Source organism: Vicugna pacos, chromosome 12 (genome assembly GCF_048564905.1).
Source record: "Vicugna pacos chromosome 12, VicPac4, whole genome shotgun sequence".
In the NCBI taxonomy this organism is placed as follows: domain Eukaryota; kingdom Metazoa; phylum Chordata; class Mammalia; order Artiodactyla; family Camelidae; genus Vicugna; species Vicugna pacos.
Window position 1 is genome coordinate 49,574,270 of NC_132998.1, and position 20,103 is coordinate 49,594,372.

At 37.1% G+C, this 20,103-nt stretch overlaps 1 long non-coding RNA gene across 1 annotated transcript; it reads right to left on the reverse strand.

Moving 5' to 3' along the window:
* Positions 1–2,512: 2,512 nt before the first annotated feature.
* On the reverse strand, positions 2,513–6,354 carry LOC140700479 (uncharacterized). Its single transcript, XR_012078882.1, has 3 exons — positions 5,993–6,354; positions 3,452–3,537; positions 2,513–2,672 (listed from the first exon to the last, which is right to left on the reverse strand). It is a non-coding gene; the product is annotated as an uncharacterized lncRNA (long non-coding RNA).
* Between the last annotated feature and the right edge of the window lie 13,749 nt (positions 6,355–20,103).

The window sequence follows — 20,103 nt, forward strand, 5'->3', positions numbered from 1 at the left end:
AATGCATATTTTAAAGTGTTCACAAGTGGCGAGTCTGTGTGTCTTTGATTGTGAATAAAGGCAGAGCTGCTAAAACACTGCAAGGGTAAATTTGCCTGGAATTAATACACATAAAATACTCCAGGCGTTTACAGTCAGCCATAGCATGAATTAGTCAACTCTCCAAGACCTAAGAGTTTACAATTAATAAAATAATGCATCTAGTTATGCATAGACAAATAATACACATTATAATGGGAATTTCATTCCCTGCAGGGGTATTGTCAAGTGTAAGACAGAAGTGCCAACATGATATATGGGGGGTGGAGGGGAATGACTTAGTACTTATTAGTCTAAAGAAGTTTACTTTCTTATTGCAAACTCTAATCAAATAAATCCCTTCTCCCCTGGGGAGGGAGACCATGAGTATAGCTGGTTTAGCTGACCTCTCTCCATATGAAGCATGAGGTCAAGAGGGAAGGAAGGGGCTCTTGAGGGGAGCCAGGAGATATTGGTGGAGATCTAGTAGAGATGCTTGTACTCAGGCACGTTGGCAGGAGAAAACAGAATGAGAGAACGAGGGGTTAGGCATGTTTGGAGGATGTAGCGGAGATAAATGGGGTCTCTCGTGATTAGGCCTCCAACTGCAGTAGAGTCTTGCTACTTATGGAACAATAATAACTTTACATGCATTGTGCATATCTTTTATTCTTTGAGGCATACTCATGTACTGTCCTATACAATCCTCAGAAAAACTTGGTGAGGCAGTTATAGAAGGCTATTATAATTTTAATAGTAGTCTCATTTGGTAAATAAGGAGACCTGCCCCTGGTCGCTCAGGGAGGGTGTGCACTGTCTGGATCTAGAGTCCAAATCTTCTCCCTCTACTGGAAGGGGTGCTCACAGCAGGAGGATACATGGTTATGAACTCTTGGCTTGCGGTGGAGGTATGTCTTTTCATCAGCTTTTCAAAGCTCCCTGTAGATACATGAGCTCATTAACATTGTGTAGGGCTTTTTATCTTTTATAGAGTTAATTATGACCAATCTTGAGATTGTGGTCAACTTTCCACAGCCATTCATTGACTCAGTAGCTATTTATTACAAGAGGAAATAGAAGATATTTCATATATGATTATTGAATACATAGGAAGACCTGACATGGGCATGGCTTGATTAGTGTACTTCCAGGTCATCTCTCATCATAAACCATAAAGAGCAATGATTTGCTTTTCACATTTTATGATTTTATGATAAGATCTACCTTCTACTACAAAAGCCCCAAAGACCAGAAACTTTTTTTTTTTTAACTTAAGCTTAACTAGGGTTACAGACTATGGCCAAGATTATTGCTGCAAGGAAATGCAAGCCTGGAGAAAAGAGGAAGTAAAGAAACTTGGGCAGTGAGGGTTCAGGCTGATGGTGACAGAGTAGCACCCATCTCCCAGTAGCAGTGATGGCGGGGGCAGCAGTGGTCGGGGGCCCAGTGGCCATGACTAGCAGGATGAGGTATCGTTCTGGTCAGACTGTCTCTTGGTGACATTGTAGTTACAATCCTGACCCTCTAGCCTTGGTTCCTGACTATTTTCTAAGTCTGTTCCTCTTCTGACTCTTCTGTGAGTCCCAATAAATATGTTTTCTGCCTAGAGTGGCTGGATTCAGCTTCTGTTGCTTGCAAATTAAAAAAAAAAAGCTAATTGATGAGTGGCACAGCTGAATTTAATTGTTCAAGTAACAAATATCTACAAACTGAGTAATATGAGCTCGTCACTCTCCTGGATGTTAAAGATACAGCAGTGACTATGATCAACCAGATACTTGCTTTTATGGAGATGAAATTTCAGTTAGAAGTAAAAAGACAATAAACAAGAAAGTAAATACGTGAATAAAATAATGTCAACTAGTGATAAGTGCTATGGAAGAAAACAAAGCAGGCCTATGGGAAAGCAACCAGGGAGCAAGGTGGTTCCACTTTGAAATGAGAGGTTAGAGGATCTCTCTGCAGAGATGACATTTGGGCTGAGGCCTGAGTGCAGAAAAAGAAGGCAGCCATGGGACAGTCCAGGGGCAAAACATTCCAGGAGGAGGGAACGGCGGCAGCAAGGATTCCAAGGTAGGAATGGACTTGGTGTGAACAACAGTAAAAAGAACAATATGGGTAGAGCCCTGGGAAGTTGTGGGGAGGGTAGTGCAAGATGAAGTCAGGCAGAGCCCAGAGCTCACAGAGTCTTGTATAAGCCATGGTAAGGGGTTCAGATTTTATTCTAAGCACAGTAGGCAGGCATCTGTGGGTTTTAGGTAAAGAAGTGAGAGAAACTGATTCACATTTTTAAAAGATGGTTTTGGTGCTCTGGAGAGAATGGATCCTTAAAAAAACAACGGTAGAAGCCAGAAAATGCCTGTTGGGTACCTACTGCAAGACTCCAGCCAGGTGAGTTAAGACAGACACAAAGGATTTTTCCTTCAGGGCCTCTCAGTTGTACCAGATGGAGAATTTCCGGAGATGAAGTGAGGAAAGTGTGTGCTCTAGCTGCTTATCTTACACCTCTGGAAAACAGTTTTTATTAATCAAGGGCACCGGAAACCAGGGCCAACATATAAATGCTTGAATAAACACTTCCATTTCCAAGCAATTGAGAAGGTCAAGGCAGTTTCTTTGTTCCATTTTTTTGTGTAATTTTCCATTCCATTCAGCTGAAAAGAGTAGGCAGGCAAACATCACTGCTCAATTCTTCGGCTTTGGCATAGAAAGAAATAGAACATAATGCCCCCAAAACCAAAATTCATTGTCCTCACACAGAGACGTTTCCTTCATTAATTCAAGTTTTCATGACAAAGAATGTTTGCTTGAGATTGTAAAAAATATAGGCCAATCAAAGTCATTGTACAAACAATTGTCTTAATCTGGAATGTTTATGTACAAGTGTATAGTACTGTTTGTGTATATTTAAACAAGCCAGATATTTTAGAAACATGGTACCTGGTGTACCCTCCAGTTCTTTATCAACTTGGCCAAATCAATTTAAAAGTTATCAGCAGCATATATTAATTACATATCACTATTTATTGATTCTATTAATACATCTGTGAAACTATCCCTAAGCTTAAATAAAATAAGAACTCATAAAAACAGTTTAGGAAATAATTCAACAAAAAATGTTCCTTTTTTTTCCCCCCTTACAGAAATATGGAATTTTTTGGTCCTTTTAGAAATTCCTGATAGTGAAGAAATGCATAATTAGGGTATTTTCTAATTAATAAATTGACTCACTTTAATTGTCTCCATGTGCAACTAGTTTGACTTGTAAATGAAATGATTAGTAAGATCAGTCAGATAATTGTCAATTCAACATATTTTCTAGTCCTTTTTGAATGAATTATGTTCTCCCTTAATTAACTATGCCTGAAGGAGACGTATTTTTGTATTCAGCTGTGCCAAATGTCGTTTTAAATTTACCCTGCGTGGCTCTTACCTGGATGGGGCTTTCTGGAACCAAGTGTTAACTGGCCATGGTGGAAGTGCTGGTTACGTCATCCTGATCTTGGCAAAAAATCAAAACTAAGAGATCAAAGATAAGATTTCGGTATTAGTAAGGGAATAGAATCTAACTTCTATGGAAAACCTACTCTGTGTTAGCCTTTCATGCTAGGTACATGAAATATGTAAGCTCATCTATTTCAGACAAGGAAGAGTTTGTAGCCTACAGATAAGTAAACTTCGAACCTGACACATCTAAAGAGTGGCTGCACCAAGATTCAAATCTATGTCTATTTGGCTCCAAATATTCTGTGCTTTCTACATGTGCTTGTTAATTCTCCTGCAATGTTTCTTAAAGTGGTAATTCCAAGTTTTTCCATTAGTTTTACTCACTTCTGTTCTAATTAGAGCCTTTCACACTTTAGATAAGTTCATCTGATCTCTTAAAAAATAGTTGTTTTTCTTCTGAAAGTTGATATATAGTTGCAGAAAACTTGGGAAGCACAGAGAAATTTAAAAAATAAATATCATATGTTCTTAACAACATAAAAATGACCTCTGTAAATGTTTTGATCTCTTTAATGTCTTTCTCTTCAGTATTTTTCCTATGGAGTTGAGATTATGTTTCTTCTCCAGTTTTGTATTCTGCTGTGCTTATATATTTTTGTATCATTGTGTGTTTTTTTTTCCCTATTTCACTAAATATCCTTTGAAAATGTATTATTTGTATGGTGCAAAGCACTCTTTTGAATAGATATACTAGAATATACTTAATCATCCTCTCCGACATGAATATTATGATTTTAATGAACTTATCCTCTTTTTAGCCATATTATAATAAACATACCTCTTTACCCACATTTCTGATTATTTGCTAGAAATACATCCCTATAAGTAGAATCAATCACTGTATTGAAAACACATATTTTAAAAAGACTTTTGATACATCTTGCCAAATATTGCTGATTGCTCCCCAAAAAAGTTGTAACAATTTGTTCACTTATCAATCTTCAACCATCCTACATTCACAAAATAACTACAATTTTGAGAAGGAAAATGGCGGCTAATTATGGTTTTAATTTGAATTTTAGGTTACTAGTGCGATTGGATCTTTTTTCATATGTTCATTTGTTCTTTCTCACCCACCCCACCCCCTTTTCTTTGGCTTTTTCCTACTAATTTCAGTTGGGTAATGTTTGTTCCCTCTTTATTTTCTTGAAAGCTTCTTATAAGATTGGAATGATCTGGTTTTTGAATGTTTGTTAAAGTTCACTTGTAAATCCATTTCAGCTGATTTATGTTTTGTGGGTAGATTTTTAAGTGTTTGTTCAACTTGTTTATGGCTAGAACACAGAAAATATTTTGCGTTAGTTTGGTAAGTTATGTTTTTCCCAGAATATATTAATTTCATCGAAGGTTTACATTTTATTGGCACAAAGTTAACTTTTAAGATTTCTTTGGAGATTAAACAGTTTTCCTGTTTTATTTGGCTCTTAGTTTAGCTTAGAATTTTTATAAGAAGCATTAGCTTTTTGGTAGTTGTCTTGTTGTAGGTGGTTAAGCTTACCAATCTTTATTTTCTTTGACAACATAAAAATACAAGATGTTCTAATCAAGGTTCTCAGTTTTTCTTTCTTCTCTTTTCTTTTTTATGTAATATATAATTTACAAATCTGCTGTGGAATTGGAGGGAAGAGCCTATCCCATGAATTGATGGACTATATCTGTGTTGATTTACTAAAGCTGCCATAACAAGATATCACAGACTGGTATTTTGGGGGCTTAAATAACAGACTTTTTTAAACTCCAGTTCTGGGTCCTGGAAGTCTAAAATCAAGATGTTGGCAGGTTTGGTTTCTTCTGAGGCCCCCCTCCTCTGCTGTGGATAGCCGCCCTCTTACTGCTTCTGCTCAAGGTCTACTGTCTTTGTTCATGCATCTGTGGTGTCTCTGTGTATGTCTTAATTTCTTCTTCTTAGAAGCATACCAGTCAGATTGGATTAGAGCCCACCCTAATGGCCTCATTTTAACATAATCACCCCTTTAAAGTCCCTGTTTCCAAATACAGTCAGTTCTGAGGTAATGGATTTAGGGTTTCAACATACGAACAGGGGCAGGACATATAGCCCATACGGCGTATAGCCCATAAAACCATTTTAGAGAGACCTGGTCCCAAAGACTTGTGGATTATCACCCTGGAACCCTCTTAGAAAAAGCTCCAAGAGAGGTTAAAAACTTGGACCTTCAACAGAAATGCAAAAAAAAAAAAAAGAAAAAGAAAAAGAACACCCATATTTTCAACATGAGTACTTATATTATTCAAAACCTTTATGTTATTTGTTTTTACTACTCCATCTAATATGGACTGATAATAGAATGAAGTCTCTCACTATGATTGTCTGTTGGTTTCCATGTGAATTTCCAATAGATTCTTTTTATTTCTAATAGGAGGATGCTATATGAATAAGCTCTTAAAAGTGTGTGATGACTAGTTTCAGTTTAGCAGTAAAAATATGTCATGAAATGCAAGGACTTACCTTTTGATCCAACAAGGATACAGTTAAAAGAAATTCCCTCTGAACTTTGATTCGTGGTCCTCTCATATCTTCACTCTTCACTGTTCTTTCGAGTTTTAAACTCTCACTGTGTTTTTTTCATAAGAATTTTAGTGGGTGGCTCGTAGGCATAGTCAGGCATGTCTGGTCTACTTTTTTGTTTAGCCAAAAATCCTTTATCTGATACCTACTAAAGTGACCAGTGCCATCTGGATATATAATGACTGCTTCTTCTATCTTGCCATCACCATATTATCTCCTAGTTTTTATTGTAACTATTCTTTCCTTTTTTCCCTGACTCAGAGGATTACTAAAACTGAACCCTTTACCGACATTCCTTTGGCTGTTCCCTCCCACCTCCCAGGGCACTGTTCTCAACTGCAGGGTTTAGGTCTCCTAGGAACCAGTAAACATTCTTCTGGGGAGCAGAAAAAAATGCTAGAACTACTAATTGTATTTATTTTTACGTCACCTCAAATTGTTTTTGTTTATGTCCTATAATTACATTCTATGATAGTCTATAATGCATAATTACATAGTACAGGTATAATTTACCAATAAATAAGCACACAGGCAAATGGTTTTTATTGAATGAACAGAAGTCATCCGGGTGTGCCACAGATCTGATGGTTAGTGTGGGAAGTTTATCAGGGAGTGTTCTCAGGATCAACACCTGCAGGGGTTGAAGGGACCAGGACTACACCATGGTTCTCCCCTGGGGAAGATTTTGTACCCCAGGATTTATTTTGCAACATCTGGAGATATCCGGGCATCTAGTGAGTAGAGGCCAAGGATGCTGTTAAATATTCTGCAACACGCAGGGTAGCCCTCAAAACAAAGAATTATTCAGCTCAGAGTGTCAATGATGCTGCATTTGAGAAGCCCTGAGGGAGGAGAAGCAGCTGGTGGCAGTCAGAGTCAAGGCTTCGTTTCGTTCAGTAGGGAGCTGTGGGGAGGGGAGGGTCCTTCACAGGGTCCTACATGGACCAGTCATTGGACACAGGCTGCCTCCAAGCAGGAGGCAAGACCTGAGGAATGGCACGTTTTTAAGAGCTGTACAAACGCCTGAGTAGGTGTGCTTTTGCGTATGGCTTCTTTTGCTCAGCATTATATTTGTGACATTCATGTTATTGTTGCTTGCAGCTGTGGTTAATTTCTTTTTATTGCTGTTCCACTACATGTTTATATCACATATGATTTATCCATTCCACTCTAGGTGAACTTTTGAGATGTTTCTAATTTTTGCCTATTACAAATAATGCTGCTGTGAACTTTCTTACACAAATGTGCATGTGTTTATGGTGGGTATATATCTAGCAGTGCAAGTGCTTTGTCATTGGTTTTACATGTTTTTCAACTTTAGTAGATAATGGCAAATGGTCTTCCAAAGTGGTTGAACCAACTTACACTCTCACCAGAAGTGTATGAGTGTTCCCATTGTTCCGTGTCCTTGTGAACACCTGGTCTTATCAATCTTTTTAATGTTACCATTTTGATGGGTTTATAGTGGTACCACAAAGATACCAGTTGCATTTTCCTGATTACTGATGAGGTCATTGTGTGTTCTTGAATCATTTGGAGATCGTATTTTGTGTAAACCTGTTTAAGTCTCTATTTTTCTGTGTTGCCCATTCTTTTCCTTAATGATTTAGACTTCATTATTCTGCCTGTAGCCCCTTTATTAGTTATATGTTTTGCAAGGATCTTTTCTAATTTTCATATTCTTAAAGTCTTTTCATGAAGAGAAATTGTTCATTTTAATGTAATCCAAATTCTTCATGTCTTTCTACATAGTATTATTTCCTGTTTAAGAAATAGACTAAGAAATGAAGAGGTACAAACTTTCAGTGACAAACTGAGTCACAAGGATGTGATGTACATTGTGGAGAATATAATCAATAATATAATATCTTTCTATGGTGACAGATGGTCACTAGATTTATCATGATGACCATTGTGTAGTGTATAGAAACATTAAATCACTATGTTGTGCACAGGAACTAATTTAGTGTTGAAAGACAATTATCCTTCAAAAAAAAAAAAACAACAACGAACTCATTGGAAAAAGAGATCAGATTTGGGGTTATCAGAGGCAGGAGGCTGGGGGAGGGAGAATTGGATGAAGGTGGCCAAAAGGTGCAAACATCCAGTTATAAGGTATATAAGCACTAGGGATGTAATGCACACATTATTAATGTCATTGACACTGCTGTATATTATAATATGAAAGTTGTTAAGAGAATAACTCCCATGAATTATCGTCACAAGGAAAAAATTTTCTTTTCTTTTTCTTTTCTTTTGTCTCTGTATGAGATGATGGATGTTCACTAAACTGTCGTAGTAAAAATTTCATGACGTAGGTAAGCAAATCATTATGCTGTACACCTTAGACTTATACAGTGCTGTGTGTCAGTTATGTCTCAAGGAAACCAGAAGAATAATTAATTAATTGATTTTTTAAAATAAATAAATAGCCTAGGTGATAAAAATATTCTATATGGTCCTCTAGATACTTTATTCTACTGTCATACTTAGATCTACAGCCTACTTGGAATTGATTTTTATGTATGATGGAAGGCAGAGAGTTAAGATTTTATTTTGTTTTAAAACAAATGACCAATTTAGCCAGAATAACTTATTCAAAATATTGACTTTTCTTTATCGTTCTTCATGCCTATTTTGCTGAGTATCATGTACGTAAGTGCAAAGTCCTTTCCTTTTTTTATTGTGTTTTACTAGTATATTTGTCCATTTTTTTGTTGTTATTATAAGTCTTGATATCTGTAGAGGAAATCATCTGACCTTGTTTTTCTCCCTCAAGAGAGTGAGTATTGATGGTTTTTGGCCCCTGGACATTTTCATTAAAATTTTGCAATCAGCGTGTCAAATTCCACAAAGGGTACTGTTTGTATCTTGATTGGAGAAAGCAGATATCTTTGTAATGTTGAAACTTGCAGTCATGTACAATGTGTAACTTTCCATTTACATCATTTTTAACTTATCTCAATATTTTATAATTGTCTGTAAAAAATACACATCTAATTCCAAGAGAATTTTTATTTTTTCTTTAAAAAAATTATCACTTAAATTTTTTTATTTTTCTCACCTTTTATTACTGGCACATAGAAATGCCATTAATTTTTGTATAGTGACTTTATATTCAGCAAATTTGTTAAACTTACTTATTAATTCTGAATAACGTCTAAATATTTTGGATTTTTAATTTACATAGTCATACCCACAAATAATAAAATTTTATTTTTTTAGTCCAGTGCTCATGCCTTTTATTTCTTATGGTTAAAATTTTTTTGTCTTATTAAACTCACTAGTACTTCCAGAGCAGTGTGGAATAAAATTGATGACAGTGAGAAACTTTGTCTTATGCCCTATCTCAAAAGGAAAGCTCTAAAATAATCCCCCTTAAGTAGATTTTGCTGTAGACTGTGTATGCGTGTGCCTGCATGGGTAATTTAGTTTAAGAAAGTTCCCTTCAATTCTTAGTTTTCTAAGAGTTTTATAATGAATAGATCTTGCATTTTAAAAATGTTTTTCTGCAACTATTGAGTTGAATTGCTTTATTTTTCTTATTCTGTTAATTGGACATTATGTCATTTGACTTTTAAGTTTTCCAACATTTTAAACATACAGAGAAATTGGAAAATGTTACCGTTTTGCTAACTTGCTCTGTTAGATCCATCCATTATCCATTCATTAATCCATTTTGTCTATTAATTTCTGAGTAAATTTCAGATTCTTTCAGATTCATAAACTTCCTCCTGAAGACTTCACTATGTGTATCAACAACTAAAGTTTAATGTTTTTTCAGTTTTCTTTGGTTTAACATACAATTAAATGCACAAATATTAAATGTATCACTTAATGAGCTTTGAAAATATGTATTCACCTGAGTAACCCAAAATCTTATCAAGATATAAAACATTCACGTAACCTCAAAAAGTTGCCTTATGTCCCTGCACCATCAGTCTCTGCCTTTACACTTCCAGAAGGAACACCGTTCTGATTTTTTTCCACAATAGATTAGTTTTAAATCTTCTGGAACGTCATATAAGTGAAGGCACATGCTACATACTCTCTTGCCTAAGGTTTATTTTTTCAGCATAATTTGGAAATTTATACATGATATTGAGTATATCAGTGGTTTTTGTTACTTTTTGCTTGTTGAGTAATGTAATATCCCCTGAATGTATTACATTATGTTTATTCTTTCTCCTTTTGATGGACACCTGGGCTGTTTCCAGTTTTGCAATATTACAAATGCTGTTATGAACATTCTTCTACAAGTCTTTACAGAGACAATACTTTTTATTTCTTTTGAGTAAATACCTAGGAGTAGTATTGCTAGGTTATAGCATAGGTATATGTTTATTCTATGAGAACAGCCAGACAATTTTCAATGGTTATACCGTTTACATCCCCACCAACCTTAGGAGTGTTCTGATTGTTTCACATTCTCGCCAACATTTGGTGGTGTCAGGTTTTTAAATTTTTGCCATTCGGGTGATCATATAGTAAAATTTCACTGTGGCTTAAATTTGCATTTCCCATATGGATAATTAAGAGTATTTTCATACATTAATTGACCATTGGTATGTCTTGTTTTATGAATTGTCTGTCCAAATCTTTTGTCTGTTTCTTAATAGGTTGTATGTCTTCTTAATACTGAGAATCTTTTATATATTCTAGATGCTAGTTTGCAAATATTTTTTCCCAGTCCATACATAGTCTATTCATTTCTTAATAGTGTCTTTTGATAAGCAGAAGTTTTGGATGCAGTATAATTTATCAATTTTATCTAGTTGATACTGCATTCTTTGGCTTAACTGTATTCTCCTAGCTTTTGTTCTGAAAGCTCCATGATTTTAGGTTTTATATTTAGGTTTATGATAGGCCTCAAATTAACATTTGGATGTGGTGTAACATAGGGAGTGATGTTCAGCATTTTCTATATCCAGTTGTTCTAGCACCATTTGGTGAAAAATATTTCATCACCCAGTATGTTATATTAACGTTTAATGTAATTGTTGACTTGGTTGGATTTAGGTCTACCATTTCGTTTTCTGTTTTCCATCTGTCTCCTCTGTTTTCCTTTCCTATTTTCCTTTGCTTATTTGAATAATTTTTAGAATTTCATTTTAATTTACTTACTGACTTTTTGGGGATACCTCTTTGCCTTCATTTTTATTGGCTGCAGTAGGAATTAAAAAATACATCCTTAACTTTTTACAGCATATTTATAAAGTAAATATTATATCACTTCACATTACATAGCAGTTTTGTAACAATAGGGTATATTTCCATTTATCCCCACTCAGTCCTTTATGTTATAATTTTCATTTGTATTACATATATTTTTTTTTCTAAACCCTATAAGACAATGTTTCAAATTTTGGTTAAACAATGATATGTATTTTAAAGAAATTAGAAGAAAAAATGTTTTGTATTTACCTACATGGCCAATCAATTCTAAGATCTGTCAAGTCTTTCTTTGAAAGTGTATTTTATAGCATTGTGTTTCTCTTCATTCTATTGTCTTGTTTGTCCCTACAATACCTCATGAATAAATGATATCTGCTAACGAATCACCTTTCCTTCAGACTCCCTGTTCTCAAATTTCCTCTCCCAAACATTGTAATGAGAAATGAGGTGGCAAGGAGGAGTCCCTGAGCTCTCCTTTGCAGTAGAAAATGAAAGTCAATATGTAAAATCTAATCCACTGAATGGCCTCAGACTAGAGCCTGCCTTAAGACGATTTTATATTCTATGCATTGCCTTTTGTTTGGGCCTTGCACAAAGAAAGCATTCAATGAATATTTATTAGATTGTTGGATGAACAAAGAAAGTCCTTTTTTTCTTACCCACAATGAAGGAGAACCTGTGTTACTGAAACAAAGTTATCACTCTGAAAACCAATAAGGACAACTAACAAGAGATGTATGTATTGCTTCTCAGTGCATAAACAATAAACAAACAATAGTACTTCATTTTGTACATAAAATAAAAAATGATTGTAGCCAGTTAAGAGATTGGAAAGGGGATGAAAACTTATAAATCTTCCAGAAATCTATCATATATCATGTGTCATGTCATATCATATCACTCAATCACGAGGCAGTTTAATTGCAGAATGAAGAAAGCTAGAAGTTGACTTTTTTAAGGACATTAAATTATCACCTAGCATTATTGTCACAAGCATAGTGTCAGCTTATGAATAAAACAGTACCTGTTTTATTTTCTAAAATATACGAACTGAGATGCCAAATGGTCTTTACTTTTTTTCCCTTTTTAGTTCTTGTTTTCTTTTTGTGGAAGCAGGTACATTTTATGCTCATTCAGCTAAAATAAACTGCTGAACTTACAAACTGAGAGGAGACTCCTTGAAACAACAGATAGGTGGGGGGGCGGCAGGTCTCAGATGAACCCAACAGCTGGATTCCTACAACTGTGACCTGTTACGAGAAATGAGCTATGGGGAGCTAAAGAGAAAAGGAGGACAGTTTAATTAAAACTGGCTTAGGGTGGAAACCTTAATGAATTGCAGTCCCGGGGCAGAGCAGATCTAGAGACCCCCAAACCCTAAGGGAGCTGTCAATAATAAAGTTGCAATTATCCGAACGGATTGCTCACCCTGAGACTTAACTTCTTTCTGATAGTGTCACGTGTTGTTTCCCAGGGCATAATGATTTGGCAGAGAAATAACCTGGGCAGAGTGTGCTGAAAATAGCTGCTTTATAATTACATTGCTACTTTCTGTAAATCTGATGATGAGGTAATAGCTGATATGCAAAAATTAATCATGCATTCAGAGAGTTCTATATTAAATGTCACATGAGTAAAATTTCCACTCAGTAGATACAACCTCTGGGAAACTGAGTTCAAAAAACTAATTATGGATAAAAGAAACCAGACTTGCCTTTAAGTCTACAGTGCCATTCTCATTAGATCAAGGGGAAATTTTCAGTCTACTGAAAGGACACAGCCTCATGCTTCCCCTGCAGTGTCCTGAAGGGACCTGAGGGGTGGCTGGAGGCTGAGTGATCATTCGGGGAGTCTTGCGGGAGTCCCATGTGTTCATCTTGTTGTTAATTAAAAGCTCCTGAGTTAGTTTGCTACGCTTCTGTAACAAATTGCTACCAACTAAGCATTATCATAATAAAGTCTATTATTTTACAGTTCTGGAGATAAGATGTCTAAAATGCGTCCACAGGGCAACATTACTTCCGGGGAGAATCCATTTTCTTGCCTTTTCTGTCTTTAGGGGTTGTCTTCACTCCTTGACTTGTGGTTCCTTCTCCCATCTTAAAAGCCAGTGGCATATCATCTTCTTTCCCCTATGACCTCGGCTTCCACCCTCACATCTCTGACTCTGAGCCTCCTACCTCCTTCTTATAAGAACCCTTGTAACTACATGAGCCCGCCCGGACAATCCAGGATCAGCCCCCATCTCAGGATCCTTAACTTAAGCGTGCCTGTAAGATCTCTTTTACCAAGGAAGGTCACAAATTCTCAGATATCATATCATATTCACAGGTCCTGGAGACAGAGTGTGAACATCTTGAAGGACAATTATTCAGCTTTCTCTACCTCCCAAAAGGGCAAAATGACTTGCAGTAAAAATTGGTGACTTTTAGGAACCAAGGTACAGCGTTCTGGTATTTTCTACTTCCTTGATGTTATGATAGCTGCATCCATTTGGTTGTGTCAGAAAAACCCTACAGAGAGGATTCAATAAGGTAAGGCATTTACCTGTCTCAGACAACAGGGAGCTCATGCATAGGCAGTCCACGGTTTCTCATCTTTTTCTTCTTTTCCTGCTCTGTCATCCTTATGGGACCTCAGGCATCCTCCTAGCTTTACAGGCAGGAGAAAGAAAAGCAGAAGAGGCAGCACTAGCAGGATTCCACTTATGTCCTGTTCTCCAGAACCAAATAGCAGGGCCCCCCTGCCAGGCAGGCTGAGAAGATGGGTTTTTCACCTTCTGATTTCTGCTTTGGAGGAAAGCAAACATGAAGGGGGTTGAGTCAACAACCTGCCATATTGTCTACAAAAACCAAGCAGAATTCTAAGCCTCTAAGTTCTGCCACACCTTACCAATCAGTGACTGGATAAAACCAGCTGTCTTGTGTTATTTTAAATATGTCCTCCTGGGGGAAGGGTATTGCTTAGTGGTAGAGTGCATGCTTAGCATGCAGGAGGTCCTGGGTTCAATGCCCGGTACCTCCATTAAATAAATAAATAAAAATAAATCTAATTACCTCCCCTGCCTATTTTTAAATATTAAAAAAGTCCTCCTGCTCACCCAATTTTCCACAAGAGTCCCCAGTAGGCAACTAAAAATAACCAGTGTGTTCACACATTCCCCCAAACTGATGATTTTTAAAGTTATTTAAACAGACCCCAATGATAGTTATGCTGTAATTTTCTTCTAAGAAAATTAGCTGATTTAAAATATATATATATTTCAGTGACTGAATCATCAGATCATCTCATCACTTTGTAAGAAGAACCTCTTACAGTGCACACCACTTTTCTTTTCCCCTTCCCCGGCACAATGGCGGGGGTACTCAGGGCAGCCATCCTGTCCATGTCCATGGTCTCAGTCCACAGTTGTTAGGCTGGGTCAAAAATCCCATTCTCCTCTCTGGACCCTTCTCCTAAGCCAGAGTTGATGCATTTAAGAATGGACAACTGAAGAACACTAGCCAGTCTTTTCAAATTGGGACTGAGAGAGAATCAGTCTCTCTCTGGTTGGCTGAATTATGACGCATAAATCAGTGAGCTCTGGATCTCTATGTTTCATATGGTGACTGAGAAGCGTATGAAGCTAGTCTTAAGAGGAAATCTGCGAAGCAGAAGGGCAGACAGAGCACAGACAAAACCCTGCTTCTAGATCATTCTCAGGGCCCAGCCATATTCCTGTGCTCTGTTCGGTTACTGGCCTTTAGTTATTGTGAGAATACTGGGGTTAGTTCATTGTAGTGCTCTATCATTTACAACCATATATAAATGTAGGATGTAGAATTATTACTGGTCCATAAAAAATTATGTCTGTAAAAGGACTACTTATGTTACAACAAAAGAAATTACTCTGATTAATCGAAAGGCAGAATTATAACTGCTGGGCTATAATTAATCAAACTGTAGTCTTACTTCTTCACTAACTCTTAATACATCATACAGTATAGCAAAATATGAGAAAGTATTTGAAATGGCAATAAGAAAATTCAGGACATATGCATAATATTTGGATGAGTGCCATAGATCAAAAAAGAAATGAAGTATTTTACAGAAATGAAATAAGTGTTAATTTCAGACTATTTCCAACCTCTGGGATAAGCTAAAGAGGACTTGCATGTAATACAAAAAGATTTATTGTCATGTGAAGGTTTGGTTCAGGATTTGCTAAATTTGGAAACTAAGAAAGTGCCATATTTCCATTTCTCACAGGAAACCAGCTCTTAATATGAGATGAAAATAACATTATCAATCTTATTTTTAATACGGACTTTAAGATGCTGAAATCTGACAGCTCAGAGACCAATTACGTTTCATTGAAACTATAGCTATAAAATAAGGCATTAAAACCTGGGTCTGCAGTGGTGAGAGAGTGCACTATGTTACATATTGCATTGCTAATTCATAACACTTCTTCGTAAAACTGCAAGCAGACATCTTGTTAATGAGCCTTATTCTGCCTCCTCTGGGGATACAGATGGGGTTTTGCTTCCAGCCCTTCTGGAGGCAAGTAAGGAAATGGAACTGACTAGGTTATAAATCCAGATGAAACCGTCATATGAAGAGATTCTCATCTGTGCCATCTGCTCAGGCTGAGCTGGAGATGAAATATAAGGTGTCACTGGCACAGTCCCTGGAGAACTGTCACCAAATGATCTTCCTTCAAATTTGCCTTCAACTTATCACAGGCTGCTTTAGTTCCTTTCTACCATGTTCATCGCCCTGTCATCTGCCTCAGATTTCTCCATCCCCAACCCCGCTGACCAGCCCTTCCCCTGGGCTGCTCTGACGCGGAACTTCCTGGGCCACTTCCAGAATTTTATCTGTCTTCTCAGATGCTTGTTTTCCCTCCCTACCTGCTAAATTTGAATATTTTGAAAGCTTTTATCTTTGGCCACCTCTTCCTTAATCCCTGTACTTTCTCCCTGGAAGAACACATCTACTCCTTCAGTGTCCACTGACATCTTTGCAAATTCCCAAATCCTCTCTTGAGTTTTACTTCTATTCCTCCACAAGCCAACTGGACACTTTCAACTGGACTGACCCTCCAGATTTAATAAATCATAGACGTCACACATCTTTGAACCCCAAAACGTTTATCCTACTGACTTTGCTAATACTATTAATGACACTGCCATATTCAGCATCCCAGGTTTTAAAGATGGAAGTGGCTTTTTATTTTGCCTTCTCCTTCCCTTCCCACTTTAAAAATTGACAAGTTCTGGCTAGTCTTTCTTAGTAATTTTGCCCCTGTTTGTGCCTTCCTTTTTATTCCACTTTTTACTGCCATGGTTTCAGCCCTTGTTAGCTTACATCAGACTGTTAGGGGAATGTTCACTGCTGCCATGACGGCTAAGGCTGAGTTCCCTTGGATTGCCATGGTTCTCAGCTCCACGACTCAGCCCCTGAATATGCACCAAGGCTTTCCAAGTCTAAGAAATAAGTCTCAGGAGACTTTGAACTTGACAAAATCCTGTACTTACTTGGTCATAGCATCTCAGAGGCCAGACTCAATGGGAAAACAACAAAGAGGACTTCTCGGTGTTGCTGGTATTCTGCGAGGCAGAGATTCTGCTACCTTCTTGTAATTTGGCCATATCAGAATAAATGTTTTTCAGTGCAGAGAGGGAGTTTTAGTGAAACTAAGATACTAGTTACTTGACAGCCTTCAGAGATGTTCGATTAGCATCCTTTTAGCATGGAGTGTTGCTGTTAGATCTCCTGTCTACCTGCGTTTTCTAATAACACTTATCAGAGAGTTTGGTGGGCAAGTAATGATTGTTTACATGATGAGTAGCCCACAGTAAGAACACTGCTACACTTCCTTTCACCGCTCTACTTTGTACTCTCTGCATAGAGTAAGAACAACTCATCAGATTGTTCCTAACCTACCAAATAAAATAGGCACCAGAACACATTATGACCAGCAACAGTCAATTTTGGAACATATTCTAGGGTTATCCTTGTGGGACACACCCTCTGAAATCTAACAGAGCAAAACAATTTCTGGTATTAACTTTGTTTGCAGACTTAATCCTGTAGCTTTCTGTCTGATAAACCTGTTCCTGCATCTTCTGACTAATTCTGCAGTTTGGGAAAAGGAGGTTAAGCCTTCATTGCTGAATTAGCTTATGCTTTTTTTTTTAACTAGGAAAAAGAACATTTACGAAGAACGTGCTAATTATTTATGTATACTAGTATGTGTGATATAAGAAAAGCCCCATTAATTCAGAAATGGTACTATTTCCTTTATGCAATAGTAAATTTCTTATTTTAAAAAATTCTATGTAAGACACAATTCCTCTGTTCAGATAGTTACCTAATTGTTTTAGTGTTCTTGAAAAGTATACTGAAGAGCAATGTAAAACTTGGACTTATAATCTTAATTTTTATTATAAAATACCTTTCATCATATTTGATTGCTTCTAAAATCTGGATAATTTTCCAGCCATCAGGGAGAAGTTAAGTCAATAAGTAGTTGCCAATGACAAGATACAGACAAATTTAACATGTGTACAAGCTGTTAATCATTCAGTTGTCACCTCAGTTAAGAGTTTTGCATGAGTAACATCACACTCTGGTGAATTTCAAATTAAACTCAAATCCCGAACTGTCACTTAAAATTCTTTGTAAAATTGACATTATTATGCAGTCTTCAAATAGAAATTATTCTATATCCAGAAGATCATCTGTTTTGCCCCCAAGTAATGTATTGAATGGTGGTAGAAAGTGTCAAAACTTGGGGAATAGAGAATTTTCTAAGACAGCAAAGATTGGTGTAGCCAATGTAAGCATCATGGAAGTCTAGTGCCACGGTATTAAACATTCATCTGTTTGAAGGTCCCAGCTGGCTTATAAAACAAGCCATTCAGTTCCCAGTGGTACGTCATTTAATTTCTAACAGCAAAACTACAAATTTAGCTAAATAAAAAGTTCAGAATGATTCCCTGGTAATATTTAGGATTCTCCGAAGATTGTGATCAAGCCTATGAAAAACAGGGTGTCATTATGGTGGTACACATGAGGGTCCAAGAGTGATTTAGACAAATCTTTATATTCCAAAAGGGAAGAAGGCTTAGCCCTATCTTTCTCAGTGTGTGTTGGTGGACTCCTGGCATCAGAATTCAACTGAGATGCTTGTCTAGAATTGATTGCATCCCTGGACTCTTCTGCTCATCCTCAAAGTTATAAAATGAAGGGTGAGGGCAGAAATATGCATTTTAACAGGCTCCCATGATGATTCTGATGTACCTTACCATTTGAAGACCCTCCTTAGACTCACAATTTGAGTGTAATCCTCAGAAAGAAAGTGGAATGCAAATATATGTAGCATTTGTGGTTAATTAAACTAAAAAGAAGACTTGTGAACATTTAATATAATGTTTTTTAAGTAAGAAGAAAGCTAAAATGGCGAATCCTGAAACCAATGGTATTTCACAGTGAAAGAACTGTGATATTTTAACAACAGGGAGCATATGTAAAAAGGATGCATTTGAGTTGCTTTATAAATGTTCTCAAAAGAACGATATGATCATGATCCATGTATAACCTCTAAGCTAAGTCACTCTCGTCACCAAGGCATGAGGTTCAAGATACAGCATATGGTTAGAACTGGGAAAACTCAGTTTGCTTGTTCAAGGAAGTGGTCCGAGTCACTGAAGCTGGGGCAAAATATTTAAATACTGTTTAGAAAGTGAAGTCAAGGGTAACATAGATGTAAATCACCTAGTCAAGCGCATGGCAGATGCACTCACCCAGGATGGCTTTAACCCTCAGGAGACATTTTTGGTCGTGACACTGGAGTAGGGGAGAGGAGAGATACTGGCAGTCAGAAATGCAGCTAAACATTTTTCAATGCACAAGATAGACACCACAACAAAGAGCCCCCTGGCCCACAATACCAGGAGTGCTGAGATTGCACACCCTGCTCTAAAGAAGAACCCTCTGCAACTGCCAGTTTTTTTTTTAAGGCTGATTCTGGATTTGGAAAAGAAAAACAAGAATGAAATATTTATTTGTCTTCAATAATACAGCAAAGCTATTATTTTTTAAATGTAGCAGAGAAGAAGCAAAGTCCTGACACTTCTGCCTGAAGCATTTTTTTCCCTCATAAAATAAAAGGCATTCTCAGAGTGGCCAGTGATAGTTACGAAAGACCAACATGTAACTGGGAAAACTGAGATTCATTAAGGAGAAGGAGACAGGAGACAGAAGAGAAAATAAAGGGGGAAATGATGATGAGATGACAGGATGAGAGGGAATGGAAACCCACGATAGAAATAGCAACAATTAGGATCAGAACAGAGGCAGACAGATGTCACTACTTTGCTTACCGCAAAGAACTTGTGTCCTAAGGGCTTAAAATAGGAAGGCAAACAACATAAAGCACAGCTATGGTCATATTCTACATTGTCTAATTTAATCTTGACACTAGCACTATGAGAAGGATACCAGTGTACCCATTTTCCAGATGAGAAAACCAAAATATAGGTGTATTGAACTTGGCCAGCTGGATTCCTTGGATTCTGCCAAGGAATCTGAATCTGGAGGGAGGAATGCAAAAACAAAAGGGTGTTGAGAGATTATTCTTGGAAGCGAGGGCAGTGGAGTGAGTTGGGAATCCAGTGGCCAGCAGCCCCTGACAGTAGTGCCAACAGTGTGGATGGAGTAGTAACTGTGTCCGGCTTGGTGTCCTAAGCAGATGCTCACGTCAGGGGCTTGGCTTTGTTCTTTGCTGACGAGGTCCCCTTGTTTCCTATCAGATTTTTAAGCTAATTCCCCAGCACTTTCGTCAGGTAAATAAAACCCTCATATCCTTCCAATAATGAATTTTCATCTTA